The sequence below is a fragment of the Homarus americanus genome, unplaced genomic scaffold (genome assembly GCF_018991925.1).
Source record: "Homarus americanus isolate GMGI-L3 unplaced genomic scaffold, GMGI_Hamer_2.0 scaffold25827, whole genome shotgun sequence".
In the NCBI taxonomy this organism is placed as follows: domain Eukaryota; kingdom Metazoa; phylum Arthropoda; class Malacostraca; order Decapoda; family Nephropidae; genus Homarus; species Homarus americanus.
Genome location: NW_024738300.1, coordinates 599,214 through 608,173, shown reverse-complemented (window position 1 = coordinate 608,173; position 8,960 = coordinate 599,214). Strand labels below are relative to the sequence as shown.

Sequence of the window (8,960 nt, the reverse complement as noted above, 5' to 3'; positions counted from 1 at the left end):
CCCTAGGTCTCTTTCACAAGGCGACTTCTCTCGGTTGATGTTGTTAAGGCTGTATACATTATAAGTATTTGTTCTTCCAATATTAAGTACGCTGCATTTGCTGGTGTTGAATTTCATTTGCCATTTTTCAGACCACCCCTGCAGTTTATTTAGATCCTCCTGTAATGCATTTGCATCCTGCCCTGAATTAATTTGCCGCCCTGTGTTTCTGTGTATAAGTTTTGCAGGTGTTTCTAGGAACTGTCCACTTATTTTTCTTGTAATTGCTTGTTTATTGATGATCCACTTAAAGTGGCACTTAAGTCACTGGAATCCTTTTTTTTCTGAGCGTTTCACTGCTTTTCGTTTCCGTCTCACTCGACTGCCACTAGTATGTGATTGCGGTTTTTTGTATCACACACAATTGTTTTAACTTAGTTCTGGAACTGTGGCAGTATTTATGTATACATTTGTTCTGGACTTTCTCTGTTGTTGAAGCGTCTACATACACAGGTACTTAGTTTGGGAGAGAATGCATTGTTAATTCTCTCCAGGGGAAGTGTTTTGAGTACACTTCTATAGGAATACTTAAGTGAAGTGTTCCCCCCTGAGTGAGTGGTAAGATGTGTCTCTGTGCCATCTTCACTCTTAGCAACATGTATTGACTTTACATATGAGAAAGTCACAAAAACAAAACACTTGGTGTGTCAGATTTAGGAGCTTCAATTATCTATTCACTGTAGAAAAATTACAGATATTAGAATCTTACAAAGGACAATTTATACAGATTTTCCTTTGGCACAATGTCACCTTTACAGTCCTGGTAAGTAGGGAAAAAATTCTTAAAAATGTCAGGAAAAAATTTATTTCACGAGACCATGTGCAACGCATACAGTATGTAAAGGGACTTTTGCAGGGCCCTTGAGACTTAAGAGAAAAATCTACACTGATTTTATGTAACTTCATCAAATAAGCATTTGATTTATTGTACCTAATATTGATTCATTATCTGCAACCAAATATGAATCTTGATAATCGAGTCAACATTGAGTTGTGATCTCTGCTACAAAGGCGAGGAAGGCGAGGAAGCAGCCCAACAGCAGCAGGTAGAAGCCGCCCTGCAGGTGGTCCAGCCCCAGTACCACCTGATTCGAGTTCTCCTGCACAAGAATTATCTTAGTTATTTTCGGATTAGAGATAGGCATATTTTCTTATTATACAAGTTATTCATCGACCTTCATGTATAATTATGGTATACCAAGTAACTTTAGCTTGACTATAGGTAACTGGTCTGTTATGATACTCGCCAGAAGAGCTCCTTGTCATACATTCCGTCATTGGACAACAGAGAACTACAAAATTACTAAGTTGCCTGTAGTAATTTGAATCTTTCCCTACATTACAGTTCATTTAATCTTTCCTATAAAGACACTTAGTATAATGGATTTAAGTCAGACTGGGGTGCGGTCAAAAGCGGAGTTCCCCAGGGATCTGTATTAGGCCCCCTGCTGTTTGTTATATTCATTAATGATCTTGATTTAGGTATAACTAGTAGGATTAGTAAATTTGCAGATGATACCAAAATGGGGAGAGTGATAAATTCAGACAGTGACTTTGAACACCTTCAAAGAGATCTAGATACCTTACATGAGTGGTCAGTAGACTGGCAAATGAATTTTAATACTGATAAATGCAAGGTACTACAGATAGGGAAGACGAATACAAACGTTAAGTATAAACTAGGTAACACGGAAATAGAAAACTCAGATTGTGAAAAAGATCTACAGTAGGTGTATTTGTTGGCAACGACTTGAAACCTAGAAAACAATGTATTAGCGTTCGCAACAAGGCAAACAGGATTCTTGGGTTCATATCTAGGAGTGTGAGTAACAGAACTGCTGACGTTATCTTGAAACTTTACCTAGCATTAGTGAGGCCACACATGGATTATGCGGTTCAATTCTGGTGTCCTTATTATAGAATGGACATAGATTCTTTGGAGAGAGTACAAAGAAGAATGACAAAAATGATCCATAATATTAGAAACCTTCCATATGAAGAAAGACTGAAAAGCTTAGGCTTGCATTCATTAGAGAGGCGTAGAGTTAGGGGAGATATGATAGAGGTGTTCAAGTGGGTAAGTGGGATTAACAAGGGTAAAATGGAAGATGTTCTGAAGCTCAGTAATAACGAAATAACTAGAACAAATGGCTTTAAATTAGATAAATTCCGATTCAGAAAGGATATAGGCAAGCACTGGTTTGGTAATAGAGTTGTGGATATGTGGAATAGGCTACCGAGTGCTATAGTAGGATCGGGGACGCTAGGGAGCTTCAAGACGAAGTTGGATAGGCACATGGAAGTGCTGGGATGGGTGTGAAAGGGATCTGCCCTGTATGGGCCAGTCGGCCTCCTGCAGTATCCCACTTTCTTATGTTCTTATGTTCTTATTTGATGCCAGTGTCTGCAGTGAACACTTCCTTGTTTCCTATATAATTCTGTACAAAGGATTGTTTATGGTCTTACAGTTGCCATATGATTTATTATTGAAGTATCAATGAGAATTTATTGTCAAATATATTATATCGACTACAAAGTTCAATGAAACCCGACCACTGTATTAATGCAAGTATTTTTACAGCTTCTTCTTAGAGTTGGTACAATGTACCAACCCTAATAAGAAGCTGGTAGGTTAGGTTAGGTTAGGTTACAAAGTAAAATATATTTTACATCAATACAAAATTCAGTTTTGGGATAAATCATATGAAAATGTAAAATCAATTCACATGTAATTGTAATTATGTAGGACAGACAGGAAAAACACTGCAGCTCAGAATCAAACAACAAAAATATAATATCAGAACAGCATCTGAAAGCAGTGCCTTGTTCGTTCATGTTAGGAATAATAATCATCCCATTGCTTGGAAAAAAGCTTAGAAGTATTTAAATCATCTTGTGTCACAGAAAGAATCCTGGTTGAAGCTAGTTTGATTAAGGAATTAAAATCAATAAACCTTAGTGATGGTCAGTTCAAAACTGATAATATGTTACATAAATTTATTTGTCAGTGGCCCAAGGTTAAAAATGCTTTGAAAACCTTTGATCTAGATGTATGATAGGTATTTAGTGGGTCCCTTATTTTTGACCTGACCTGACTAGTCACGTCACTCCCCGTTCTCTTTAGCTCCTCTACGTGTGTGTTGGTGTGGGGATTATTGGATGACATCATTATGACCTGACCTCATGTTTTTAAGGTCACCCTGTATATTTAAGCCTCTCTCTGTCCATGTAATCCAGCAGGGTTGGCAGATTGGCCTTTTTATGGCCAAATATGAGATATTTGCCCTTTTTGGAAGGTATTTCGCCACCAAAATTTCGATTTGGCCATTTTTTCAAGTACGTCTTAAACGCGTATTGAACGCGTTTACAACACGTAGACTGAACGACCGTCGAACAGATACAAAGTTCAAAGCCAGATTATTAAAAAAAATGCTTTATGATAAAGTCAGTTATTTATATTTTGTGTTTGCTACACCTATTGTTAAAGATTTTGAAGCTGTCAATTCAATGTTTCAATCCACTAACATGGATCCACATAAACTATCTAATGAATTAGAGTACTCAGAAGAACTCTTTGCAATAGAATTTACAATAATAAGAACATAAGAATGGACGAAACTGCAGCGGGCCTATTGGCCCATACTGGGCAGTCCCGTTTACACCCAACCCCTATTGCTCATATAAGCATCCAACCTATATTTGAAGCTATTCAGCGTATTCGAGTTAATGATGATATTTGGTAACTTGTTCCATTCATCCACTACTCTGTTTCCAAACCAGTGTTTACCTATTTCCCGCCTAAATCTAAATTTGTCTAATTCAAAACCATTGTTACGAGTTCGCTCCTGGTTGGATAGTTTGAGTACCTTTGTAATGTCCTCTTTGTTTAGCCCTGCCTTCCACTTGTACACCTCTATCAGGTCGCCCCTCGCTCTACGTCTCTCGAGGGAGTGCAAATTAAGATGCTTTAACCTGTCTCTATACTCAAGGTTCCTAATGCCCGGGAATAGTCTTGTCATTCTCCTCTGAATTCTTTCCAAGGATTCTATATCCATTCTGTAATACGGTGACCAGAACTGAACTGCGCAATCCAGGTGTGGTCTCACAAGAGCAAGATACAGTTTTAGGATGACCTCGCTCGTCTTGTAACTAACAATCCTTTGTATGAACCCAAGTACTTTATTAGCCTTGTTACGAGCAAATGATGGTACAGACAAAGGCATTGAAAAAATTCATTTTGGAGTCAAATTTCAGCAAGAAGTTAATAGTCATCTTAAAGAGTTCAAGGAGAGACAACAAGTTAAAGAAGAAGAAAGCAAAGTCCTTGATGTTAAAAGAAGATGCCGTATATTTATTGTTGAGGCCATCTATCAAGTGCGTTCCAGATTGTGCAATGCAGCTGAAGCATTCAAAAATCTTTCATTACTTAATCCTTCGAAGGTATTAAACCAAACAGCTAAAGGTGATTTTTCAGATTTACCTATGTTGCATTTAGCTAAAAATAATTCAGATGAAATAGAACAACAATATCGGAAAATTACTGTAACAGATTGGAGACTAGAAAATGTGTTTGAAAACAATGAAATTCCAGATGACACAACCAAATTTTGGCTTTGTGTCTATCATCATGAAAACTTCAAGGAATTGGCAGCTTATGCACTTAATTGCCTAGTCACACCAGCAAGCAATGCTATTGTTGAACGAATATTTTCTCTGGTAACTGCAATCAAAACAAAACCAAGAAACAGAATGCAAATCAATCTTCTAGATGCAATTATCAGAATCCGAGCGCATCTCTTCGAGAATTCAATCTGTTGTAAGGATATGCGTATAACGGATCGAATGATAACGAACTTCAAGTCTGATTTTCTCTATTCGTTTGGTGGTAGAATTGGTGTTACATCAACTTCACACTCACAACAGACTGCACGAAGCACACAAGAAGTTGACATAACGATGTTCCTGTAACAAGATTGAGGCGAGTTATTTTACCTTATGCCTATTATTATTGTTAAATTGATTTATTTAGAAATATTTCAACGTTTTGTGTTTACTTTGTTGTTTTTAAAGGTTTCTAAGTTTAATTTGGAGAGTATGTAGGTTTTTAAAGACAATTTTACCATTTGGCCTTTTTTGGTCTTTTATTCCTGTGTTTTTGGCCATAAGTCGACTTGTGAAAGAGACCTAGGGGTACTTGTAAGCCCGGACCTACGGCCTAGAAAACAGTGCGTTAATGTTCGAAATAAGGCAAACAGAGTATTGGGTTTTATATCTAGAAGTGTAAGTAACAAGAGTGCAGAGGTCTTATTGCAACTATATCTTGCGCTAGTTAGGCCGCACCTCGATTATGCGGTTCAGTTCTGGTGCCCCGATTATAGAATGGATATAAATTCACTAGAGTCGGTGCAGCGAAGAATGACAAAAATTATTCCGGGACTTAGAAACCTTCCATATCAGGATAGGTTAAAGAAACTTAACTCGCTTTCCCTAGAAAGACGAAGAGTGCGGGGAGATATGGTAGAAGTATTTAAGTGGGTGAAAGGAATCAATAAAGGGGATATAGATAAAGTTCTTATAATATCCGAGCAGGATAGGACTCGGAGCAACGGGATCAAGTTGGATAAGTTTAGGTTTAGGAGGGAGATAGGAAGAAACTGGTTCACAAATAGGGTGGTGGACGAGTGGAACAAGCTTAGCAACTTTGTAGTAAGTGCGGGAACTCTGGAAAGTTTCAAAAGGAGGCTAGATAGATTCATGGATGATAGAGAGTGGTAGTAACTCTCGACAGGAGCTGCCATGCACAGGCCAACCGGCCTATTGCAGACTCCTTATTTTCTTATGTTCTTATAAGCAACTGAAACCATCTGGCAACCCTGTAATCCAGTTGCCTCTGAAGATGTCTTGAATAAAGAGGAAAGCTAAGGTGCTCCGTTGTTTCCCTTTTCCCGTGTGATTTTATCAAGATTTATCTTATCCACGTTTTCATTGTGGATCTACATGAAATATATATATATATATATATATATATATATATATATATATATATATATATATATATATATATATATATATATATATATATATATATATATATATGTTAGCGGGAGAGAGAAGTGGAGAAGAAGGGAATGCTGCATTTAGCACGTTAAAGGGGTAAGATGCAGTTTCTTAGAACAATTTTTTAGGGGGGGTCGTATGCATGTTTTCTCAGCACATGAGGACAGTGCTGTCTTTTTTTAGGGGGGTCGATTGTAATATTCAGAAATTTCAAAGTAATTTCGAATGCCCCGCCATTGGCGATACTGAGCGTTCAAGGTCGTCGGAGGGAAGAGAGCGCTCCCTGCACATAGCGAGAGGTTGTGGAACTAGGCTTAAGTGATATTAAATGTAATTTGCCGAATTAATAATGATGCGATTCATGAAGTTAAGGGACTATTATTGAATTTGAAATTATTATAGATCGTTTATCAGTCTGAATAATGTTACGGGTGTCCCAAGGAGTTATTAGTTAGGCGGAAAATATGTCATGTAGGCCTAAGCTAGCGCCTTGGAGAGACGCGACGCTGGCTGGTCCTCAGTCACGTGAAAGCGATTGGACCTACAGGACATCCCTGCGCGTCCGTCCACAGAAATAGTCACGTGGCCTAGTCACCTGTGTTGCACTATTGCAGTATAACAAGTAAGTCTCATTCGATCTCAGACAGGGTTAGATAGGGCAGTGGTAAAGTTAACAAGAGCTAACAGTGAGTTCATTTCAGGGTTTCCAACAGAACCCACTTGACCCGAGTTTGACTGTGAGAGTGATGACTGCGAGAGATTGACTGCCATTGAGACTGCCGTTGATGATTGAGGGTGGCGATTGTCGCCATTAGACCGATCAGTGTAGGCCTGTCACTGTTTAGCGGGGTATCAAAGGATCTCTTGAGGGAATCTAGCCGTCTGGGTGCCCAGCTGACGGCGGGACGATCGTTGGGGTCATCAGCTCTCCTCTACCTCGGCTCACAACACCACATGTCTCGAGCAGCTTAGTGAAACCCTCTTGCTAACGGGAAGCTAAAGCTTCTCTCAACTGTACAAGGTCTGATTGGCTTACTCCCTTCCGCTTTATGGACGCACTGGGAGTACACTGACGCTATCTGAGTAAATTAATGGTCACACACTGAGACCGTGAGTCTAGGACTCTAGGAGATACCTAGAGGAACATTTTATCTCCCTTATTACGGGTGTATGTTGAGTTGGGTGGAGCATGGTTCACGAGTATTGGTGGACCCAGTAACACATCAATAATAGTGACTATATTTGTGTGTAGTTAATACCATTTCTCAGTTAGTGATGTTATCTTGACGTGTGTGGTTTAATATTTCTTAAATAATTTTGATAGTATTGTTTTTTGAATGTTTGTGTCACTAAGTGGAACCAGAGTGATACTGTGATTTAATTCTTTTAATGCATTAATTTTTCTTTATAATTCTGATCTCAGGTATAACCTTTGTTCCCCAGAGTAGTGGTTAAGTTAGGTTAGGAAGTGTGCATCTGTTGGGGTGATATAATTTTGTTGAGTGCCCTTAAGGCCTATTCATTGTAGAGTTATTAATTTCTTATTTTTGAATACCATTTTCTCAGTGCTGGATATTATTTTGTTGAAAGCCCTTAAGGCCTGTTTCATGTGTGCAAGCAACATTTCTTAATACTTCAAATTTATTGTTGCCTGAGTTTCTAATAATTTCTATATCATGTATAACTTTTATTCCCCAGAGTAGTGTTTTAAGTTCAAGTTAAGAGGTGCGCATATTGGTGTACCATTATTTGATTGTGTTTGTAGTGTTGGAGGGAATATAAGTGTCTAAATTTTACAGTGTGTCTCATTCATCCCAGTCACAGACGCTATCCTTCCACGGGTCACGGACAATTCATTTTGTTTAGTAGATTTAAGTGTTCTTGTGCTGGTTCGGGATTTTTCTCAAAGGGGCGCTTCCACTGCCATTACCATCTATTAATCTTTAATAAACCCCAAGTCAAGTGAGAAATTAAAGTCCAGTAAATTCCGACCGGTTACATATATATATATATATATATATATATATATATATATATATATATATATATATATATATATATATATATATATATATATATATATATATATATATATATATATATATATATATATATATATATATATATATATATATATATATATATATATATATATATATATATATATATATATATATATATATATATATGTGTGTGTGTGTGTGTGTGTGAACTGGTTTGATGTAACTACATTAACTGTCCATTTGTATTGCTGTACCTACTGTATCAGAGATTCATCATCAACAACTACATATAAAACTCGGCATTTAAATCAAAAGTGGGTGATTATCTCTGCAACAAGGGCGAGGAAGGCGAGGCAACAGCCCAACAGCAGTAGGTAGAAGCCGCCCTGTAAGCGGTCCAGCCCCAACACCACCTGATCCGAGCTCTCCTGCACAAGAGTAACATAAGTGTGAGGATTCATCAGTAGAATTATCTTAATTATCGTCTGATACACAGAGAGAGAACAAAGATTTTAATACATAACCCGAATCTCCGTGTATGTGAGGGACTAAATTTTAGCTTGAATATACTGCAGATTACTTGTTAATTAATATGATCCCCGTCAGTGGGCCTTTTGTCATGCGTTTCTACCCTAGGACTTCACCTGGCTGGTAAATTTGATTATCTCTACCTTCGTGCAGCTCATCCACATTTTATCTTTGTGTTAAAGTCTGATCACCACAATTATTGTCATTAAATTCAATTATTTACTACAGGCTTCTTGTAAAGTCATACCCGCTAGAAATTTTGGATGTTTATTTTTACGTGAAGCAAGGTGGAAGGTTTCGATAAAAAAATAAGTAAGAATTCTGAGTATTGAC

The 8,960-nt window shown here is 37.7% G+C and overlaps 1 protein-coding gene across 1 annotated transcript in view; it reads right to left on the bottom strand.

Moving 5' to 3' along the window:
- Positions 1-371: 371 nt before the first annotated feature.
- The window catches only part of LOC121873769 (glutamate receptor ionotropic, delta-2-like), a 112,853-nt gene continuing 104,264 nt past the window's right edge, over positions 372-8,960 (bottom strand). The window contains exon 13 of the mRNA XM_042377470.1: positions 372-1,139. The gene's annotated coding sequence lies outside the window, so the exon portion shown is untranslated. The remainder of the gene's footprint in view (positions 1,140-8,960) is intronic.